This window comes from Canis aureus, chromosome 28 (assembly GCF_053574225.1).
Source record: "Canis aureus isolate CA01 chromosome 28, VMU_Caureus_v.1.0, whole genome shotgun sequence".
Taxonomy (NCBI): Eukaryota; Metazoa; Chordata; class Mammalia; order Carnivora; family Canidae; genus Canis; species Canis aureus.
Window position 1 is genome coordinate 15042265 of NC_135638.1, and position 24388 is coordinate 15066652.

Sequence of the window (24388 nt, forward strand, 5' to 3'; positions counted from 1 at the left end):
GCTCTCTGCATTAGTAATGCAAGGGACTTTTAGAAAACCCTTTGCAAAGTTGCTTCAGAAACTAAAAAGAGTGTTCTTTTTCTTTACTAGCACATGGGAAAACTAGTAGTTTGCAGGCTATGTTTGAGGAAAACTGTAAAATAGTCGTCCTCCAATCATTTTTTTTTTTTTTATTATTCATGAGAGAGAGAGAGAGAGAGAGAAAGACAGGCAGAGGGAGAAGCAGGCCCCTCACGGGGAGCCCGATGTGGGACTTGATCCCAGGACTCCAGGATCACACCCTGAGCCAAAGGCAGATGCTCAACCACTGAGCCACCCTGGGGGTCCCAATCAGTTTTTTTTTCACACCTTTCCTGTCTTTGGATGCCACTGGCCTCTCCACACACCCTGTATCTTGTGGCAGCCCTTGGATGCTTAATCCCACTGCAATAGCCCACCCAAAACTTCTCATTAGAACAGTGTCCTTGTCCTCTCCATTCAATCAAAATCTTACCTAAATTATGTCCCATTTTTTGGATTATGTACCTGTATTCTCATCAGAGAGCTTTTAGCTGAGATATTTAAATTCGAATGAAGGGATTTTCCAGCAATCAAGTTACTGGGGAAACAGGGTAATATTTGTCAAGTTAGAACATGAAGACAACTGCTTACTACATCTACTGCAACCTCCAGTAGTCATTACATAGGATTCATCCTTTATGAAGAGAGTGAAGCCAAAGCCGTTAAACTTCATGATTACAGAATTATTGACAAAGTCTGGAAATCAAAGAACCAAATAAGATACTTGCTGAAATCTGCTAGACAAAATGTGCCATTCTGGATTCCTGCTAATTGGCTAAGGCATAACTCACCAGAGAAAACCTTGGATATAAGATCCAATCCATAGCAAATCTCAGACACAAGATGCAGAGTTCTTGTCACCATGGAGACAACAGAAAGAGAAGACCATGTCATTATCCTTAAGGACTTCAGCTACAACAGAAATGAGCAGGAATATAAAACCTTGTTCATACCCTCAACACCAAGTCCAGATGAGTGTACTGAAAAGTATACTACATGAAGGCATAGCTCAGCAAAGAGGGGATTTTTTTAGGATACATGGCTAGCTACTTCACTGTCATGTTGTATTTATCTTCTTATAAAATCTACCTGCTTTAACTAAATGTGGTGGCATATATTCCCTCTCAAGTAGTTTGGATATTGAATAAAAAGTTACAATAACTATAGTTCAATTGATGTGTTGGTATTGAAGTCAAGAACAGAAACATCATGTATACATTCATTTATATATCCATTCATCCATACTCCATTAATTATATTTTCAACTGTTTTTATTCAAGGCTCAGCATGGGTCAGGCTTTGATAACAATAAGTAATATGTAGTTCTTACTCTTAAAAAATTCTAAAATCTCATTTACCAACGAGTGAAGGCCGTGACTACATTGTAAGAAGATAGGCTACAGAGTCTCCTATGCTGGTAGTATAAACTTGACCAGTTAAGTTAGATGCTTTGTAAATCAGTTCATTGTAGGTGATATTGGTGTTTCTAAGAATAAAAAAGTATACACACATATTTACTTGTGGAAAAAATATTAACCTTATTGATGACATTAGGAACTCCAGAAAGCTGTTGAAGAAAACCAGAGCTGGATAGCAGTTAAAATGGTAGAAGCAGATTTTAATCAGGAACTACTGCAATAGAGGAAAAGAGACCTCAGTATAGAACTGGTCTCAATTCCAAGAACTTCATGGACAAGTGGAGGTTTCTAGCCAAGGAACAAGGTGGATGGAAAATTACTAAGAATAGATATTAGGGTTAAGAGGGAGATTCAGGCTAAACTTACTTAACAGTATTCTTGCTGAAGGCTACGAGGGTGATTAGATATCACCTGGGGGATGATGGAGATGAAGAATTTGATCAGATATCAAGGGTAACTGAAACTTTACCTAGGTGGAAGAGTGAGAACAAATCAGGACATTTGTTAGTAAAGAATTGATGGGGTTTTGAGAGGTTTAGAATTTAGTACTGATATTACTGCTAATAGTAAGAAAGTCCATCTGTTTAAATCTTGCTGGCTCTTAATTTCTTTATTTGTAAAATTCAAAGATAAGACTAAGCGGTTATCTAAAGAAGTCTAAGATGACAAGATAACAGCTCCCAAGCAGTATGTCATGGCAGGGTGAAATCAAAGGCCACAGCAGATCTCTTTCTATGTATATATTTATTCTTTACAAGGGGGACTCTCATTTCTCCTTCATAGATCTGCATTTTATGTGTGCTTAGCCTGGTCACACTCATCATCAGTCAACTTGATCATTCAGTAAACATTGAGTGCCCACCCTGTCCCGGACCTTAGGCTGGGGACAGTGCTCCTGGATCTCACATGGCTGGCATGAAAGAACCCTTTCCTTCTGGCCAGAGTAATAAGTTTCTCTGGTCAGAAGAAGACCTCCAAACACTGTTTGGTCTACAAACAGAGTAGTGAATGTCTTTCAAGAAGGCATTTGACTTAGAAATAGTTTTGATAAAAAGAGGTTGCTTGTGTAATTACCCAGTTCAGAGTATCTTGAAGAAGGAGTTTGAGATGATTTTGAAGATGAAAACCCCACCTCCCTTTCATGAACTGGGTTCAGAACAGAGACACCACAAATGCTTAGATGTAAGAGGATATGCTGCAAAGAACTCTTTTGAAAATAGTCTTTGAGGGATCCCTGGGTGGCGCAGCGGTTTGGCGCCTGCCTTTGGGCCCAGGGCGCGATCCCGGAGACCCGGGATCGAATCCCATATCGGGTTCCCAGTGCATGGAGCCTGCTTCTCCCTCTGCCTGTGTCTCTGCCTCTCTCTCTCTCTCTCTTTCTCTGTGACTATCATAAATAAATAAAAATTAAAAAAAAAATAGTCTTTGAAATGAATGCCTGAATCATCCAACTGCATGTCTCCCTGATATCTTCGGTGTTATGGTTTGAACTATGTCCCTCCAAATTCACATATTGACGTCCTAACTTCCAAATCTCACAATGTGACCTTATTTGAAAACAGAGTTATTACAGATATAACCAGTTAAGATGAGGTCATTAGGGTGGGCAACAAACAAATAAACCCAAAACCACCCAAAATGGCCAACAAATCTCAAGATCTCTTATCCTTGATAGATTTGATTGGAACAAACCTTAGCAACAACTTGATGCTGTGCTTCCAACCTCCAGAACTATGAGACAATAGCTTTTTGTTGTTTAGGCCACCATTCTATGGTCCTTTGTTACCGCAGCCCCAGCAAAAAATAAATAAATAAATAAATAAATAAATAAAAATTAAAAAAATTAAAAAAATCCATCAATGGGACTGAAAATGTTGCATTGCTATTTCTATAAGAACAGTTATGTATGAGGGGCTTAGGGTGGGTTGGGACTCTTAGAACATTTATTACATTACTCTCAGGAGTGTAGGCTTAGCATAAAGGAAACAATCAGCTTAAATGTACACCTAGAAAATAGAAATATACAGTGCAGATTTTCCTCTTAAAACACATGTTGACAGGATCTTAAAAAGAGGTATTGAAAAAAAAACATATGTATATGACCTTCTGGGAAAGATAGACACAGAAGAAATACAGAGAAAATGGAAGATAATAAAGAATTCAGCAAGTGCTCTTAAATGCCACAGTCACAATTCATTCCAACAAAGTAGAGCCACATACAATGTTCAGTAGATAAAGAGAATGGTGTTTATATATATTTTTTCTCATGTTATGATCTCTGCAACCAATAATAGGAGAGCCTGGGAAGAAATGTGAGGCTCAGCCAGAGGGGGACAAACAGAGGCAAAGAAGACATTTGAGGCTGATTAAGATGGTTCTCATCACATTCACTATCCAGCTTTCTAGCAAATCAAGCTGGCAAAATCACCTTCAATATGCAGTTTTGTTTGTTTTTTTACCACTTTGGAGATCAGCAATTCTCACAAATGGTTTGAAAAAACAATCTTAGAGATATGGGGATGTTTGGATGGAACAAAACCCAAATTAGTGTGCTCTGGATGACCTACTGTCCTGGCCACTCTGGTCCACTCCCTTGCCGGCTCCTGCCTATTGCTGTGCTTGCCTTCTTTCACTCGGCACCTGGGGACTGACCTGTCTCTTCCCCCTTTTTCTTTCTGGAGTGGACTACTAAACAGATTGAAAAAGAGAGGTGAAATATGTTGCATTTAGTTTAGGCCTTTCGATTATTTTCATATTCTTAAGGAAAATATCAATAGGTTTTGCTCTCTCACCTTTTCACTATTTGCCATTTTCCTTGGTGAGCCTAAGGTGTCCCTCTGTCTGAAGGGTCGAGGTGGGCACAAGAGTGGGAATAAATTGCCACAGTGAGGTTGAAAGATAGTCAATGCAGGTTTTGCAGCATTTGACAGTGGGCTCGAAGGCTTTTTCATGGAAGGAGAAGGCCTTCTCTATTCCCTTGGTGCAGAGCTCTGTACCTTCACACACTGATGTGCTAAGTATGAGTCACAGACATAAAAAACATTGATTTCCTCAGAACTGCCGGGGGTTTTAAAGTAAGGCCTGGGGCCAGGAATGCAGATAGGCCACACTCGCCAGGATCCCGACTTTGAGGTCCTCACCATGACAAGAAAACCGGGAGTTGACAGAAGCTGCTGGCAGCAACCAAGGGAACAACATCGCCATGGAAACCAAGGGAATCAGAGGACAACGCGAGGACGTGAGGTTTCCTTTACTTAGGAGGTCACAGAAGCCACAGACCTGCACCAGGAGAAAAGGAGATGGGAAATCTGAGTGGCTGCATATTTTATCTGAAAGCATCAAATTATTACAGCAGGCTATATTGGGCTGATTAAATGCAGGCTTCCTCTTTTACCACCCAGGCTTCAGGGGCTTTTGAGGAAGATTAGTCTTAAGGAATGAAGAAGATATATTCTCTTTGCACGTCCCTGTTACAGTGAGGGTATATATGCTACTCAGCTTAATTTTATTAACTTTTGCTCAGGCTTTTGGCTGTTTGATATTCAGGATGAGACGAATCAAGAAGTAGAGCAATAACCGATGTGAAGGGGATGTGAACAGGTACATACTGTGCCCTGTGTCACTTCTGCTGACTAGCTCTCTTCACTCCTTAGGGGAACTGAAAATCTATGGGTGCTTTTGCAGTAAGAGCAATCGTGGCCTGTCTGCAGACATCTCTTCCTTAGGTTTTAATTTTTTTAATTTTTTTCCCCCGAGGTTTACTATAATGATGGGCACTGATTTTTCAGCCCTGTTGGTTACTGGGTAGAATGAAGACAACTAAGTTGCTCAAAGAAACTTGATGATAAAGTTGGTAATATTGTGCTTTCCAAATAGTAACCTAGGATCAGGTTTTTAAAAAATTTCTAATCTGTTATAGACCTGGGGCTTCTATAAAATACAATAAAAGTGAGTCACTGAGCTCCAGAGAATTTCAGTGTGCTGCTGAAGATCCTGAGCATTGGTGGTGGCACTGATGAATGGCAAAGCTGGTACATTAATTAGGATAATCTTCCTCTACTTTCACTGTACTTGCACTTTTCCTTTTCTTTATATTCATAGCTACTGCCTCAAAGACAGTTTGCTATGAATATTTCTTCTAATCTTAGGGAAAAAAGGTGAGTGTCTGAAGGATTTTGGTTAAGCATTTGTAGTCAGGGCCTTGCACTGGATATTATACAACCGTTAATTTAAAGTGATACAGATCTGCCCACTCAGAACTAATAATCGGATGTAATGACTGGGGAGTAAGCTTTGCATTTAGACCATGATACACTAAACAAAACTCCTCAAACAAAGGCAGCCAAATAAAAACACTGAGGATCCCTGTTTTATAAATGACAATGCTGCATTAGGAACACTCTTGAGTGCAGATAACACACCCCCAAAAGCACTGGAGATAGAATATCAGGATTCCTAATTATGTTAATTTCAAGTTTCTGGAAGGTAAAAACATTTATGTTTCCATATAAGGATTGAAGATATAAAGAAAATGTTTAAAGGGAAATGTTAATGGAAATAAAAACAGGTGGTATGTAAATTTCTAACAATAATCTCTAATTTGATGTATAATTTTCTGGTGAACAGAAAACACAACAGTTAGTAGAGAACATGCTGCATTTGATAGCTTAACTGCATTGGGCTCCATTAGCCATTAAAAGAAGGTATTTGCTTCTGTTTTATCTTTAGTTTTAAGAAAGGCTTTTTTCCTATGCTGTGAATTGTGTTAATAGGACAACTATTTCACATTGGATAGCTCCAAATTGCTTATTTAGGTGTTTCTATGGTCCAGTAACTAAGCATGGTTGAATATGTAATTAGCTTTTAAACTCTACCCTAATAGGCAATATACGGCTGCTGTTCTATAGAACTTCATTTAACATGTCCCTAAGCATTTTTGGAATGTTAAATAAGAGAGTATTACTTGGTATTTGCCTCAGTGCAGTGAATTTATCTCCCAATAGACACATAATCTATACAAAAGTTTGAGAAGAACTATTTAGTGTAGTGATATGAATACAAAATCTATTATAGGGTCTAGAGTACACAGACCATTCAGGAAATTGAAAGGAAGTAGTGATATACCTGGAAAGTCCTTACAGGATTCAATTTCATTTGAAGATACAAAATAAAGCACAAAAATAGAAAATGTATATTGTTTTAGAAGTAAAATAACAGATATTTAAGTAGGTGTTGGGCAACACAACTGGAGGAAAAAAGTAGGGTGAACAACTGAAATTCAGTTAGAAAAATTCTTATAGTTTATCTAAAATTCTATCTTGAAATGATAAGAATGTCTCTGAAATTGTTACAACATTCTTCCTCTTCCAGAAAGTTGCCTTATGAGCTATGAGATACTAAGAAAGCTTATTGCAACATGTTATGATTGCAAGAAGGATCACAGGGCAGAAGGGAGATATAAAAAATAATATTTTCTGAAATATTAAGAAAATCATAAGAAAGCTAAAAATTTTCCATGATTCCTCAATTGAATTTAAAACTAAAACAAGGACTTTCTAGTTCTATTAATAAATACTTTAATTGAGTGCAGGGAGAATTTTTCATGATTATTTCACAGAGATCAATAATTCCTGTAAACCTGTGGATTCTGATTTTGGCATCTTTGAATGAGGTAAGTGGATTTCAACAGCAAATTTTAAAAATCTTTGCTTAACTAGAATTAATAGACTTGGGAATTATGTGGAAAGTCAGAGTTGTCAATGAAAGATTACTTCCAAATATATTGTTAGACATGTAAGTGAAATAAAATAAAAAATAAATAATAATAATAAATAATAATAATAAATAAAAATAATTAAGTTGGAATATTTAGAAGAAACTCCAAGGGTTTCTAGCCTTTGTTGAGAGACAAAACAAGGAGAGAAGGATGAACTATTTAAAGGCATCTTGATACTCAGAAGTAATTTCCCACTATGGCTGAAATGTGCTTGCCTCACTCTATTTCCTTGACAAGGGATTTCTCTCCCTGCTAATGGCAGATCAATTAATTTTCACAAAGTGTAGCCAGTTATTAGTAGTGGAGCCACAATAGTCTAATCAGCTCCACTATGAAGGGATGGTCTGGAAAAGCTACCAAGGAGCTCTGGATATTGGTAACATGTTGCTTCTCCTCCAAACTCTAAAATAAAACATTGTTTTGGCTTCAGCAACATTATGTGGAAAAACCATGGTCAGAACTGCCTTGTATAGTTGTTATGGGTCCTGAGCATCCTTGACACTCTCCATGAAGATTGCTTCTCTACCCTTAATATCACCTTTGAGGTTTACATCTTTCTCAGCAGGGGTTCAGTAGAGTAAATGAGCAAAAAAATCATTCAACGTCTCCTCACAAGAGCATAAACCACATTGTTAATGGGTATTACGTTTTGGTTCTTTTTTTCTATGCATTTAAAAAATATATGGCTGAGATTATACTGTATCATGTCATTTTGTTTATTGCTTTTCTGCATATATTTGCATACATATCTACTTATATATGCATATATTTTTCATATCATTAATCATTCCTCATAAAAATTATTATAATTGTATTTTTTGCTAATTTTTTTTCATTAATGCATTTTTAAAAATTTCTAAATATTCCATTTCTTTGTGTCATCTTCAGTTTCTTTCATAAGTGTTTTTTAGTTTTCAGAATACAGATCTTTTACCTCTTTGGTTTCTGGTGCAATTGTAAATGGAATTGATTCCTTGATTTCTCTTTCTGTTGCTTCATTATTGGTGTATAGAAATTCAATAGATTTCTGTATGTTGATTTTATATCCTGTGACTTTCCTGAATTCAAATATCATTTCTAGCAATTTTTCTGGTGGAGTCTTTTGGGTTTTCTATACAGAGGGTCATGTTATCTGCAAATGGTGAAAGTTTGACTTCTTCCTTTCCAATTTGGATGCCTTTTATTTCTTTTTGTTGTCTGTTGCTGAATTTCATATTTTAAATATTCTTAGCTTATCTATTGTCCTCTTAATAGAAATTAAAATCATTTCCTTGTTCCACTATTACCACAATATGGTAGTGAAAACCCTCACATGTTTCTATATATGTCTTTTATATGTTTTGATATATGTCTGTCTATGATAGGTACTTCAACATATGATTATTACATTGAATTATACACATTTCTTGGGTAGGTACTGCCTGGATCATGATCAAGAAATCATTCCAAAAAAGAATTTCTGCTTCCTTTATTCTCACTGACTTTCTCTTCCAAGTTCTTTTCTCAACATACATCTTTCTCTCAAAATCAGTTTGGGTTCTCTTCTTGCTTTCTTGGGAAACCCCATTCCTTTCCACAGGAAGAGAAGATTTATCCTCTTGATCCAGTTCAGTACTGTGGACACTTGAATGGAGCTCTAAGAGGAGCACCTCAAGATGGTCTCCCAGGCTTGATCACCAGATCTGTACAACACAGTGGGCTTTCTGGAAGTTCTGAGGGTTCAGTTCTAGTTCAGACTTCTCACTGGAATTCCCCTCAGATTAGCCATGGTTAATTTTCTTACCAGCTCTCCTGAATGGTAGTATAATTCACCAAAACAGTATCATGTTTGTCCCCAAACAGTGCAGTCTACATTTATATATAGGGAAAGAAGCTTCTATCAGTGTGACCTTGTCTTTGGTCCTTTTAGAATAATAAATCTCACCATAATTATACTAAACCTAAGCTCAGCTTGCAACTCAAGAGAAACCAACTCTGGATAAGCATGATGCTGCCCTGTAGGAATTACACCAACTCTGATGGTATTCTTTTGCTCCACATTTGAAAATTTCATATATGTTTTCATACTGATCACACCATATGTGCATAGTCACACTTAACTCCCACAAGATGCCAAGGTGCAGCTACCATCATTCTCTTCTAGTAGATAAGGGTATGCACTGAAGCTTAAAGTGGTTATAGAATTTAAGATCATAAAGGTTCAAAAGGGCAAGGCCTTGTCTGACTTTTGGGGACCATGATACTAATCCCTAGGCATTCTTCATCATCATCATCATCATCATCATCATCACTATCATCATTTAACATTTTAACAGTTTTCACTATGTATTAGTCACAGGTCTAAATCATTAACCATATTAATGACCCAATAGAATATGCTATCTCAATTACTATCTTTTGACACAATTCTTTGAGGTAGGCAGTATTACTGTTACTATTTTATACATAAAAAACTGGGAACATAGAGTTTATAAAATTGGACAAATATCATACAGCTGGGAAGTGAGGAGCCAGATGGACTTGACTTTGCCTTTATTACTTTGGAATTTATGATCTAGGTGTGACTATCATAGATAACAACATTGAGAAAACAGTGCTTGGTGATACAATATGCCCTTACTGAAAGATTCTTTTTAAAAAATTTCTTATTTAAATTCAACTTAATTAACATATAGTGTATTATTAGTTTCAGAGGTAGAATTTAGTGATTCATGAGTTGCAATAACACCCAGTGCTCATTACATCAAGTGTTCTCCTTGATGCCCACCACCCAATAGTGTGTGTGTGTGTGTGTATATATATATGAATATTACTCAACCATCAAAAACAATGATATCCTGCCATTTGCAACAACATGGATGAAACTAGAGGGTATTATGCTAAGCAAAATTAGTGAGTCAGAGAAAGACAATTATCATATGATTCCATTCATATGTAGAGTTTAAGAAACAAAGCAAATGAAAAAGGGAAAGGGAAAAAAATAAAATGAAATGAAAACAGAGAAGGAAACAAACCATATAAGACTCTTAACTATGGGAAACAAACTGAAGTTGCTGAAGGGGACATGGGGGGAGGTAGGGTAACTGGGGGATGGGCATTAAGGAGGGCACTTGATGTAATGAGCACAGAGTGTTACATACAATCGATGAAAATTTTTTTAGATGAATATTGTTTTATTTGACTTATGTAGTTGATGTAAAGTTTTACAAAAATGTTTGTAATTTTTCTTATTATAAAAATCTATGTTCACTAACAAATCATGTTTCCTAAGAAAGTAGAAAATAAACTCACTTGTAATATCACACTAGGACCCCTTGGTGAGCATTCTTCTTTATTTTCCGGGTTTAAAAAAATACACATATATAAACAAAATTTGTATAATGACTATTTTTTTCCATTTTGAGTCCTAATATCTCAATTGTATTTTCTATACTATTTGAGTATTTATAAAGTTGGTTCTAGGAACTGCAGGCTTTAGGACACCGTTTGGTTTTCCCTCTAGTCATGTATGTTAATATCAAGGGAAAACACATGACTTCTTATACTAACTGATAGTTTCACCTGGTTTGGGACATATATTTCTGTGAGGATTTTTTCCTCTCAAGTTGCAGATTCTGACTGCCACTTAGTACTTACACATAATTTTGTCTAGTGCTTTCCTCCTGTCAATTCCTGAGCATTCAATGAAAAATTACTAGGGCTCCCTGACGGCATTTTGTGGTGCATCATCTCCAATGGTGATCATTAACTGAAATTTGTGAATTGGTTTCAGAAGCACCATTTTACAAAGCTTTTTTTTTTTTTTTTTTTTTTGGTCTACTGAGCTCACAGATAGTCAAACACTCTAGCCAGAGCTGGTGTTTACCATTTGTCATTCCACAACCCTTGCTTTGACCCTAAAGTGTCAGAAGGACCACATCCTTATCAGTTTTGGCTGGGACATGTAAATGGAATGGCAGTGTTTCAGCACATGAAATGAACTGAATATTAATCAGAAATTGAAGTGATGAATCAGCATAGTTTCTTCTGAACTGAAATAAAATCCACATGTAACATGTAAACTTTCTATCTAAACTTTACTTTAGAAACTCTCTATGAATCCTGTACAAAATGTAACACTATTCTATGTATTTCAATAATAGATCCTAACACCTCTAGGGTGCTTACAATGTACCAAAAATGCCCTAAGCACTTCACATGTGTTATTTTATGTAAGCCCATAACACATTCATGAACCATTATGGACTGAGTGTTTGTGTTCCTCAAAAATTCATATATCTACCCTAATGCCCAATTTGATGGTATTGGGAGTGGGGCCTTGGGAAATAATTAGGTCCAGATGAGATGATAAAGGAGGAGTCTTCAATATGGGATTAGTGCCCTTAGATGAAGAGACCAGACAGCTTGCTTGCAATCTTCTATTTCTCTCTTTGCCATGTAAGGGCACAACCAGAAGATGACTGTCTGTAAGTCAGAAAGAAAACTTTCACTTTGAATATGACTGTGCTGACACCTTGCTCTTGGATTTCCCAAATTTAAGACTATTTGAAATAAACATTTCTTGTTTAAGCCAGCTAGTCTATGGTTATTTTGTTATAGCACATCAACCAAACTAAGAAATAAGTACTGTATGGTTACAAATGAAGAAGAAACTTCGTGATGTGAAGAACTCACAACAAGGTCATTCTTCTAGTGAGCAGGGATAAACCATGACCATTAATTCCAGTGTCCAACACCTAACCACCATGTTGTACTGCCTCTTCCCTTCCAGAGAGCCAAGCATGGAAAGAAAACAACCTTTCTGTGAAATACTGACAAACATTGCATGAAGTTGTTAAAACACTCAAGTCAACCTAGTCCTGGAATTCAGGAGATCCATCTTACTGATATTGTACTGAGGTGAGCATGACAAATGATCACAATAACTTCCAGGATATTATTACTTAGAAATTTCTATCCATATTACCTATTTGACTAGAACTTAGCCCTTTGTTAATTATATTTTATTTTAAGGTGATGCTTTTTTTTTTCATAGAAACCAAATGGATGACTTCACCATTTCATTCACTCAGCATCAAATGTACTAGGAATGAAGTAACGAAGTACTTTGTCTTTAGATACTCATTCTTTCTCATTCATTTACTTCATACACACTTATTATCTCTTAAAAATGCCAACATTTGAGTTGATACTGGAATTATGAGTCAGATATTCTAGGGAAAAGCATTCCAGGCAATGAGAACAGTAAGTGCAAAGTCTTAGAGTCAAATTTACTTCTATGTTCCAGAGAATAAGGTGAGATTTGGTTTTAGAGCCACTGTCCGATTTTCTTTAAGCTCAGTTTGATTTATTTCAGACCCTAGCATAAACCAATTTGCATGGCTAGATTAAATAACCTAATGAACTCTGACCCACTTGCTTGAGTATTAAGGTTGTCAAGTACCCATTTGGGTTTTGTTTATGTCTTCCTTCCTGTTGAATATCATCCTATTTGAAATCTTTCCAGCATTGACTTTAAAAAGGAAACACAGGTCATTTAAATGAGAAAGCAAGCAGACAGGAGATGCTGTAAATCAGAGCATTACAGATCATGATTAGATTTTGAACATATTCCAAGAATACTCTTTGCATTCCTCTCCAACCTCTTTCTATCTGATTGATTTATGCTAGAAATTATGATCTCATATTACAGTCTTCTATTGTTTTGCTGCTGGTATAGTAGTGTTTTACGATGGCATTGGTAATGAGCATAATGAAATCATTAAATTCCTACAACCATTATGAGAAGAATTTGGGGCGGGGGACTTTATTTTTCTATAAAAGAAATTCCATTTGAGTCACTAATCCAAATATTAAAAATTCACATGCACTAATGACTCAGGCCACTTCACCAAAGAATGCCTTAGTATACATGTTGGGTAAGGCCATCAAAGCAGATGACAACACATTGTCTGAGCAGAGGAAGGATTTACAAGTAAAGGCCTGAAGATAGAAAGCATGTGTGTGAAAGAAATACTTCTTTCCTTTACCAGAATTTCCCTTCTTTATCAATGTTTTGTCTAATTAGTAGCCTAAAAATATAAACAGAATCATATAAACTGATTTCTAAAGTCTAATTTCAGAAATAAGAAAGAAATTATACAAGGAAAGCAATACATATCATATTACTACGCATCATTGTGCCAAAATAATAATCTCTGAAAAGAAAGAGGAGTCTTGAATTATTAGAAGTATCAGATGACCAGGCTCTGAGAAAACCTTGAAAATTATGTCAATTTTTAAAAAGATTTCTTATTTATTCATTTGAGAGGGAGAGAGAGAGAGAGAAAGAGAGAGAGCAAGTAGGCAGAGCGACAGGCAGAGGCAAAGAAGCAGGCTTCTACTGAATAGAGAGCCCAATGGGGGGCTCGATCCCAGGACTCCAGGATCATGACCTCAGCTGAAGGCAGACACTTAACTGACTGAGCGACTCAGTGTCCCAATTATGTCAATTTTAAAGATAAAATTATTTATTAAATAATGTATTAAATATTACATATTTAATGATATATTGAGAAAATTTACTTATTTTCCAATGTTGTAGGCCATTTTGGCTTTTGTGATTTGCTTTTTCTATTCCAAAAGAAGTTCTATAGTTACCCTGTTATTACCCAATATCTTAGGAAAGCTAATAATACACCTTTTTTGGGGGAGACAAGTATGCTTCCTCAGAGGTTTTTTTTTTTGTTTTTTGTTTTTTTAAAAAGCTCAATGCTACATTTACCATTTATTTTTATTTTTTTTTTTGTATTTTTAAAATTGGAGTTCAATTTGCCAACACATAGCCTAACACCCAGTGCTCATCCCGTCAAGCACCCCCCAGTGCCTGTCACCCAGTCACCCCAAGTCCCCACCCATCTCCCTTTCCACTACCCCTTTTTTGTTTCCCAGAGTTAGGAGTCTCTCATGTTCTGTCTCTCTCTCTGATTTTTCCCACTCATTTTCTCTCCTTTCCCCTTTAATCCCTTTCACTATTTTTTATATTCCCCAAATGAATGAGACCATATAATGTTTGTCCTTCTCCAACTGACTTACTTCACTCAGCATAATACCCTCCAGTTCCATCCATGTTGAAGCAAATGGTGAGTATTCGTCGTTTCTAATGGCTGAGGAATATTCCATTGTATACATAGACCACATCTTCTTTATCCATTCATCTTTCGATGGACACCGAGGCTCCTTCCACAGTTTGGCTATTGTGGCCATTGCTGCTAGAAACATCGGGGTGCAGGTGTCCCGGCGTTTTACTGCATCTGTATCTTTGGGGTAAATCCCCAACAGTGCAATTGCTGGGTCATAGGGCAGAACTATTTTTAACTCTTTGAGGAACCTCCACACAGTTTTACAGAGCAGCTGCACCAGTTCACATTCCCTCTGACAGTGCAAGAGGGTTCCCCTTTCTCTATATCGTCTCCAACATTGGTTGTTTCCTGTCTTGTTAATTTTCACCATTCTCACTGCTGTGAAGTGGTATCTCATTGTGGTTTTGAATTGTATTTTCCTGATGGCAAGTGGATGCGGAGCATTTTCTCATGTGCTTGTTGGCCATGTCTATGTCTTCTTTGGTGAAATTTCTGTTCATGTTTTTTGCCCATTTCATGATTGGACTGTTTATTTCTTTGCTGTTGAGTTTAATAAGTTCTTTATAGATCTTGGATACTAGCCCTTTATCTGATAGGTCATTTGCAAATATCTTCTCCGATTCTGTAGGTTGTCTTTTAGTTTTGTTGGCTGTTTCTTTTGCTGTGCAGAGGCTTTTTATCTTGATGAAGTCCCAATAGTTCATTTTTGCTTTTGTTTCCCTTGCCTCCATAGATGTATCTTGCAAGAAGTTACTGTGGCCAAGTTCAAAAAGGGTGTTGCCTGTGTTCTCCTCTTGGATTTTGATGGAATCTTGTCTCACATTTAGATCTTTCATCCATTTTGAGTTTATCATTGTGTATGGTGCAAGAGAATAATCTAGTTTCATTCTTCTGCATGTGGCTGTCCAATTTTCCCAGCACCATTTATTGAAGAGACTGTCATTTTTCCACTGGATAGTCTTTCCTGCTTTGTCAAAGATTAGTTGACCATAGAGTTGAGGGCCCACTTCTGGGTTCTCTAATCTGTTCCATTGATCTATGTGTCTAATTTTGTGCCAGTGCCATACTGTCTTGATGATCACAGCTTTGTAGTACAACTTGAAATCCAGCATTGTGATGCCCCCGGCTCTGGTTTTCTTTCAATATTCCCCTGGCTATTTCGGGTCTTTTCTGATTCCACACAAATCTTAAGATTATTTGTTCCAACTCTGTGAAGAAAGTCCATGGTATTTTGATAGGGATTGCACTGAATGTGTAAATAGCCCTGGGTAGTATTGACATTTTCACAATATTAATTCTTCCAATCCGTGAGCATGGAATATTTTTCCATCTCTTTGTGTCTTCCTCAATTTCTTTCAGAAGTGTTCCATAGGTTTTAGGGTATAGATTCTTTACCTCTTCGGTTAGGTTTATTCCTAGGTACCTTATGCTTTTGGGTACAACTGTAAATGGGATTGACTCCTTCATTTCTCTTTCTTCAGTCTGTCTCATTGTTAGTGTATAGAAATGCCACTGATTTCTGGGCATTGATTTTGTATCCTGCCACACTGCCGAGTTGCTGTATGAGTTCTAGCAATCTTGAGGTGGAATCTTTTGGGTTTTCTATGTACAGTATCATGTCATCTGCAAGGAGGGAGAATTTTACTTCTTCTTTGCTGATTTGAATGCCTTTCATTTCTTTTTGTTGTCTGATTGCTGAGGCTAGGACTTCTAATACTATGTTGAATAGCAGTGGTGAGAGTGGACATCCCTGTCATGTTCCTGATCTTAGAGGAAAGGCTCCCAGTGTTTCCCCATTGACAATGATATTTGCTGTGGGCTTTTCATAGATGGCTTCTAAGATAATGAGGAATGTTCCCTCTATCCCTACACTCTGAAGAATTTTGATCAGGAATGGATGCTGTATTTTGTCAAATGCTTTCTCTGCATCTATTGAGAGGATCATATGGTTCTTGTTTTTTCTCTTGTTGATATGATCTGTCATGTTGATTGTTTCATGAGTGTTGAACCAGCCTTGCATCCCGGGGATAAATCCCACTTGGTCATGATGAATAATCTTTTTAATGTACTGTTGGATCCTATTGGCTAGTATCTTGTTGAGAATTTTTGCATCTGTGTTCATCAGGGATATTTGTCTATAGTTCTCCTTTTTGGAGGGGTCTTTGGTTTTGGAATTAAGGTGATGCTGGCCTCACAGAACAAGTTTGGAAGTACTCCATTTCTTTCTATCTTTCCGAACAGCTTTAGTAGAATAGGTATTGTTTCTTCTTTAAATGTTTGATAGAATTCCCCTGGGAAGCCATCTGGCCCTGGACTTTTGTGTCTTGGGATGTTTTTGATGACTACTTCAATTTCCTCCCTGGCTATTGGCCTGTGCCGGTTTTCTATTGCTTCCTGTTCCAGTTTTGGTAGTTTGTGGTTTTCCAGGTATGTGTCCATTTCTTCTAGATTGCCTAATTTATTGGCATATAGCTGCTTCTAATACGTTTTTAAAATCGTTTGCATTTCCTTGGTATTGGTGGTGATTTCTCCTTTTTCATTCGTGATTTTATTAATTTGAGTCTCTTCTCTTTTGTTTTTAATAAGGCTGGCTAATGGTTTATCTATCTTATTAACTCTTTCAAAGAACCAACTCCTGGTTTTGTTGATCTGTTCTTAAGTTCTTCTGGTCTCTATTTCATTGAGTTCTACTCGAATCTTTAGTAACTCTCTTCTGCTTGGTGTAGATTTTATTTTATTTAATTTTTTTAATTTTTTAAAAAAAATTTATTTATTTGTGATAGTCACAGAGAGAGAGAGAGAGAGAGAGAGAGAGGCAGAGACACAGGCAGAGGGAGAAGCAGGCTCCATGCACCGGGAGCCCGACATGGGATTCGATCCCAGGTCTCCAGGATCATGCCCTGGGCCAAAGGCAGGCGCTAAACCGCTGCGCCACCCAGGGATCCCTGGTGTAGATTTGCTGTTCTTTCTCCAGTTCCTTTAGGTGCAAGGTTAGCTTGTATATTTGAGCTTTTTCCAACTTTTTGGGGTTGCTTGTATTGCGATGTATTTCCCTGTTAGGACTGTTTTTGCAGTAGCCCAAAGATTTTGAATGCTTGTATCTTCATTTTCATTAGTTCCCATGAATCCTTTTAATTCTTCTCAAATTTCCTGTTTGACCCTTTCATCCTTTAGCAGAATGCTCTTTGATATACACGTGTTTGAGTTTCTTCCAAATTTCTTCTTGTGATTGAATTCAAGTTTCAAAGCATTGTGGTCTGAAAATATGCAGGGGACAATCCCAATCTTTTGGTACCAGTTGAGACCTGATTTTTGACCCAGTATGTGGTGTATTCAAGAGAAAGTCCATGTGCACTTGAGAAGAATGTGTATTCAGTTGAGTTTGGATGTAAAGTTTTGTAAATATCTTTGAAATCCACCTGGTCCAGTGTATCATTTAAAGCTCTTGTTTCTTTGGAGATGTCGTGCTTAGAAAATCTATCATTTGCAGAAAGCACCATGTTGAAGTCTCCCAGTATTAGTGTGTTATCTAAGTATGTCTTTGCTTTGGTTATTAACTGATTGCTATACTTGGCAGCTCCCACATTAGGAGTATAAATATTCATGATTGTTAGGTCCTCTTGTTGGATAGATCCTTTAAGTATGATGTAGTGTCCCTCTTCATCTCTTCCTACGGTCTTTGGGATAAACTTTAATTTATCTGATATGAAGATTGCTACCCCTGCTTTATTTGGAGGACCATTTGAATGCTAAATGGTTCTTCAACCTTTCATTTTCAGGCTGTAGGTGTCCTTAGGTCTAAAATAAGTCTCTTGTAGACAGCAAATAGATGGGTCTTGCTTTTTTTATCCAGTCTGAAGTCCTCATCTTTTGATGGGATCATTAAGCCTATTCACATTCAGAGTTACTGTTGAAAGGTATGAATTTAGTGTCATCATAATATCTATTCAGTTGCTGTTTTTGTGGATTATTTCTTTGGGTTTCCTCTTTCTTTTACAGAGTCCCCCTTAATATTTCTTGCAGAGCTGGTTTGGTGGTTGCATATTCTTTCAGTTTCTGCCTAACTTGGAGGCTCTTTATCTCTCCTTCTATTCTGAATGAGATCCCTGCTGGATAAGGTATTCTTGGCTGCATGTTCTTCTCATTTAGGACCCTGAATATATCCTGCCAGTCCTTTCTGGCCTGCCAGGTCTCTGTGGAGAGGTCTGTTGTTAATCTAATATTTCTCCCCATATAAGTTAGGGATCTCGTCTCTCACTGCTTTAAGGATTTTCTTTATCTTTGGAATTTGCAAGTTTCACTATTAAATGTCGAGGTGTTAAACGGTTTTTATTGACTTTTGGGGGGATCTATCTCCTGGATATGAATGCCTGTTTCCCTCCCCAAATTAGGGAAGTTGTCAGCTATGATTTGTTCAAATATGCTTTCTGGTCCTCTGTCCCTCTTGGTGCCCTCTGGAACCCCAATTATACATAGATTTTTCCTTCTGTCATTTATTTCCCTTAACCTTTCCTCATGGTCCTTTAATTGTTTTTCTCTTTTTTCCTCAGCTTCCTTCCTTGCCGTCAATTTGTCTTCTATGTGACTCACTCTTTCTTCTACCTCATTAACCCTCATCGTTAGGACCTCCAGTTTGGATTGTATCTCGTTTAATTGATTTTTAATTTCAGCCTGATTAGACCTGAATTCTGCAGTCATGAAGTCTCTTGATTCCTTTTTGCTTTTTTCCAAAGCCACCAGTAGCTTTATAATTGTGCTTCTGAATTGGCTTTCTGACATTGAATTGTAATCCAAATTCTGTAACTCTGGGAGAGGGTACTGTTTCTGATTCTTTCTTTTGTGGTAAGTTCTTTCTAGTCATCTTGCTCAGTGCAGAGTGGCTGTATGAGTGGGCTGTATCAAGAATATCAGCCACGACCTAAGTAAATTTCACCCTAGATGATTCTGCCGAGGTCAGAAACCAGAAATTGAAAATAAAGATCAGAACAAATTAAAACAAAAGGACCACTAAAAGTGAAAAACAAATTAAAAAAAAAAAGTAGTAAAAAATAAAAGGCCAGGAATCCTAAAGAAGATGAGAAAAAAGAAAAGAAAAGATAAAGAAAAAAGAAAAAAAAGGAGAAGAAAAAATAAGGTGTGGGGACTGGTAGATGGTGATGAAGAAGTTGTAGTGAAGGGAGAATGTAGTCTACCTGAGGGGTTCTAGAGGGTGATCCCCTTATTTCTGAGTATATTAAGTTCTGCATATTAGAAGATGCTCAGTTCCAAATTTATATAAACCAGAAATACTTGTAGAGGGCCCCAACATTGATCACCAAAACGTAAATAGATAAAAAGAGGGGGGCAGAAAGGGAATGAGGAATCTCACAGAATGAACCAGCACAATATACCACTTGGCTCTGGGTGCATATTGGTCATGTTTTAGGAGGTATTAACTTCCGCCATTGTAGAACAAAATAAGGCAGAGAAAACAAAAAACACAAAACAAAACAAAACAAATCTTGTTTATTTCCCCAAATTAAGTTGAGTATGTTGAAGGGAATCTAGAAGTGGAAAATATATCTAGGACCTGTAATTGTAGAAATATGGAAATATGAGTCAAGAAGGAAGAATCTTAAAAATGAAGAGGTGGTAAAATATTATAGTTGAGGTGGGAAAAGAGAGAAAAATGGAAATTTACAGTCTGATATAAAAACGAGTTATACTGACGAAGTAAAAAAAAAAAAAAAAAAAAGGAGGGGTACCCTCTGGTTCTATATACTGTAAATCCCTGACTTCCCTGGAGCTTTTCAGCATTGCTCGGTCAAGAACTTGCTCTTCCCCTGTTCTTCCAGCTGGTCTTCTAGGCGAGGGGCTTGCTCTGCTGATTCTCAGTGTATCATGTTAGAAGTGAAAACCCTTTTCTCTGTAGCATTCCAGATGTTCTCTCTTTAAATCTCAGGTTGAATTTGTAGGTTTTAAGGATAGTTTGAAAGTTATCTAGGTAAGTTGGTGGGGACAGGGGACTTGGGGACCCTACTCTGCCATCTTGGCCCACCCTTGGTACATTTACCCTTTAGAGTTAAATTTTGCCACATAAGTAGTTTTTCATAAAAATCTTTTAAATTTTGTTTCCTAGTAAATCTAGCTCTGTACAGACACTTATCATTTAAAAACCAAGTTCCAAGTTTCTGCTGCCGTGTATCTGTCATTGGCAGAAGTGGTGCTCAATCATAAAAAGTCTTTAGTGATAAAGAAAACTTATGGCATTTGATGATTTGGAAACCCATAGACTGAGACATAAATGGGCATTCAGATGCCTCTTTCATGTTTATTTTATGGCATATTAAGTGGGGATTTATGGTCCTCACATAAATATAAAGAGAATTCTATAGATTTTTTCTTCTTACCATGTTGGCACATATTCTTGATGTGCCATATTAGTGCATATTCTCAACCTACCATGTTGGTGCATATTCTCAAGGCACTACCTAAAATGCCTGGAATTCCAACATAATTTATCTTATGGGTATTTACTGGCATTTCAATATGGAGCCAGGACCACTCATCATGTTGCCTTATTGAAGAATCAGGTTGGGCTGATGTTTACAAACATCAGCAACCATCAATTCCTAAAGCAAAATTTATGTGAAACATTTTTCAAAGCAATAGTGCTTATGCTAAAGTAGTTGATAGTGATATACTTAGAATCTTGACTGGAAGGAAAACATTGAATATCTTCATTTGTGTGGTAAATTTGAGAAAAAAATCATTCTGTTCAATAATTATCCAGAAGCCAGTAATACCTAGAATGAAGAAGAATCTATTTTTGCTCTTTTGAAGTATGATTAATATTCAACAAATGTCAACTATGCATGCACATAATCAGATAAGACAAATACTCAGAGAACTGCCTTGGAAATTATTTTGTATTATCTAAAAGACAAGTAAAATTTTAAATTCTAAGCATAACCAGAACAATTATTTGATAGTTTCATGTAAATCTATTAACGAAATATGTAAATATGAGATAATATATTACTGAATCTTAGCAAGTCATTTTTATTCAGAACACTTTTAGAGCTTTTGTACATAATGTAGTGTGTTGAGAATATTTCAGCTTAGTTAATAGCTATCTTTAAAAAAGATATATTGAACATTTCCTTAAGTCATAGGCTGGGAAATGTTTGCAAAATGAATTCAAATCATTAGAATTACTTAAATCCATCTATATTTAAAAAAAAAATCTAGGAATTTACTAAACTGTTACAAGGATAAGAATATGGGATTCGAAAGTAAGTATCTGGGTTGACTGTGATTTTTAAACCTAGCTAAAGAAGAAAGATGATTTATTAGAAGCTTAATTTATACTTTGGAGGCCTAAAAGGGGAATATTTCAGATTTGTTAAGTCAAGATTTGTTCTAAATATGCCAGGTTAATGATGGCAATTCTAAAAACACCGATATCACCGACAATGGCATCTTACCATTACTTAGACTTCTCAGACAGAGTATTAAAGGATACAGAAATGAGCAAAACAGCATTATATCACACTCTGTTGTTTTATTTAATTTAACTGTCTGCAGAAGGGACTTCTTATATACTACTGAAAGTATTTTTAGTCAAAACTGTGATTATAAGTATTATGTATTGCTTTCGTAGGTGAAATTTAATGGATCCATTCATTCAGTAATTCAGTGAGTAGAATGGTCTCCAAGTATCAGACCCATTTTAGGGACCGGGCATTAGGAAGTGGAAAAAAAACAAGAAACAGTCCCTACTATGAATAAAACTATCAGTTAAAAACATACAGAAGCCATAAATATAAAAATAGATTTGTTACACTGGCTAAAATGAATTCTTTTAAATACACAGCAGCTGCATCAATGGCCAAAAGGTTTCAGGAAATGACATTTGCTCAGAGAAATAACAGATCAGTATATTTGTATGTGTAGCATAGCTGACCTGCAATATCTTGGAACCCTCACTTCTTAGGGAAAATATAATCCTAAATTGAAAATCTGACTCAAAAATTTTCACTTACATTTTTATTTAAGTGAAAAAAAATCTACAAGTAGATGAACAGGTAGGTAAATAGATTGACAAACAAATGACAATCGTAAGAAGCAAACACAATGCTCTGCATCCAGGTTTCTTTAATATTTCCCAGAAGCAGTTCAGTTGGTTGATAGCTAATAATTAAGAAGGATACTTAAGGGTAATATGTGCTAAAACTAAAATCATTTTTTGTCACAATTGCTTTGGCAACCTGATAGATGAAGTAATTAGCTCTACTCAACAAGTTAAATCATTTGGTTATACAGGGGTTATCACTGTATAACTATCACTCTGAAGTTAAGTGATCCTGATGGGTTTTTGAGGATGTATTCAAATGCACACATTACAGGAGCTATGATACTGGTAGGTGTTTGATAACTCTTATACTCAAAAGCTTCTGCTTCTTTAGTTAACTGACATGAAAACTTTGAAGTTTCTAACAAACACTTGTGTGACCATGAGAATCGATGCATTGCTACCTCTGAGCAAAGTCTTAACCTTGATTTCAAGTGTCCTTGGTGGGGTCACTTTTTATTCTGAGATAATAATAATAACGGTGATAAGATCAAGGGCTAATATTTGCCATTTTGAGTTAACAACCATATTATGATAACAATGGTTTCCACTTGTTGACTTATTCTATGCCAGACAGTGTGCTGAGTGCTTATGTACATTATCTCATTTAATCATCTAAACAACTTAAAATTTTTAATTGTGGAAACTGAAATGTAAGGAAGGAGTGTTATGAAGAAATTAAGGCAGGAGGGGAGGTGTCTGAATTTGGCTCAGATTTAACCAATTCCAAGTATTTATCTGTAATCTCTGTTCAAAATAAAACCTCAACACTTTTAAACACACTTGTAAAATTTAAAGTTATAGCAATTCTGTTTTAACCATGACCTAGATAATGTCTGATATTTAGGTTCCTGCCAGCAATCTTTATTTTGAGGAGTTTTCCCTAGAGCTCCTTCAAAAGTTCAGCTAGATCAGTGGATATTTATAAAGGATCACCTAAGAATAGTAATCATATCATTTTAGGATTATTCATGCTTTATTTCAGCATTAAGCCAGAAATATAGAAAGCTACATGATTTAATTATTTTTTTTTCATGATTTAATTATTAATTTGGCTTTACAAAACCAAAAGTTCATTATTTCTTTTAATGCATTAACCACCAAGTTCCATACAGTTTTTAAGCAATATAAAAATGAATGCAATGCATTATATTGGGAAAGGGGTACTTGGGTGGATTAGTGCTTGGGTTGATTATTTGGTGAAGCATCAGACTTCTGATTTGACCTCAAGTCATGATCTCAGGGATGTGAGATTGAGCCCTTCATTGAGTTCCATCTTGGGCATGAAGCCTCTTTGAGATTCCTCCTCCCCCTGCCACCCCACTCAGGCATGCACTTTCTCTCTTTAAAAATATTAATTAATTAGTTTAAAAAAATCAAGATGATAATTAAACTAAAAATACAATTATGGCACAGCCATACACACCACATAATCTTGAGATATGTCTGCAAATTTGACTTAGCGCTTCCTTCAAGGCCAATGAAGGGAGGGTAATATAGTTATTTACAAAATTTAGAGTCTACGAAAGATGAAAAACTAAGTAGTATTTGAAAAAAGCACAGTGTTTCCGAATTCTGAATTATGACTGAAATTTCTCTTCAGGGATCTTATAAGGAGGAATGGGTCTTCATAGCATCTGAGACTAGATTAAATACGAATTTCACAGACTTGCCTCTTCTATTGTCCTTTATCACTGAGCCAAACTAGTGCCATTTAAATTTGTATTTCTTTGGTAGTCAATGGGCTGCATCATATAAAACTGATTCCTAAATAGTATTTCTCCTGGACTGGCTTCTGATATGGTTTGGACTGGGAGAGTTTAGGGTTGTAGTCTTTGGCAAGAATCTGTAATACTGGCATTCTATGAACTGGTTAAAAGCAATTCTGTTTGCTTTGCTA

The 24388-nt window shown here is 36.4% G+C and overlaps 2 long non-coding RNA genes across 16 annotated transcripts in view; one reads left to right on the forward strand and one right to left on the reverse strand.

Moving 5' to 3' along the window:
- LOC144300457 (uncharacterized) overlaps positions 1 to 930 on the reverse strand; it is a 92520-nt gene extending 91590 nt beyond the window's left edge. For all 6 annotated transcript variants that reach the window (XR_013367101.1, XR_013367098.1, XR_013367096.1 and 3 more), the window contains exon 1: positions 852 to 930. This is a non-coding gene — a long non-coding RNA (uncharacterized LOC144300457). The remainder of the gene's footprint in view (positions 1 to 851) is intronic.
- A 3766-nt stretch (positions 931 to 4696) lies between these two features.
- The window catches only part of LOC144300456 (uncharacterized), a 230010-nt gene continuing 210318 nt past the window's right edge, over positions 4697 to 24388 (forward strand). For 7 of the 10 annotated variants that reach the window (XR_013367088.1, XR_013367087.1, XR_013367089.1 and 4 more), the window contains exons 1-2: positions 4697 to 5078; positions 12026 to 12153. This is a non-coding gene — a long non-coding RNA (uncharacterized LOC144300456). Of the gene's footprint in view, positions 5079 to 5397; positions 5510 to 7095; positions 7150 to 12025; positions 12154 to 24388 lie in introns of all 10 variants that reach the window. The other 3 variants (XR_013367091.1, XR_013367086.1, XR_013367090.1) reach the window with 3 other exon arrangements.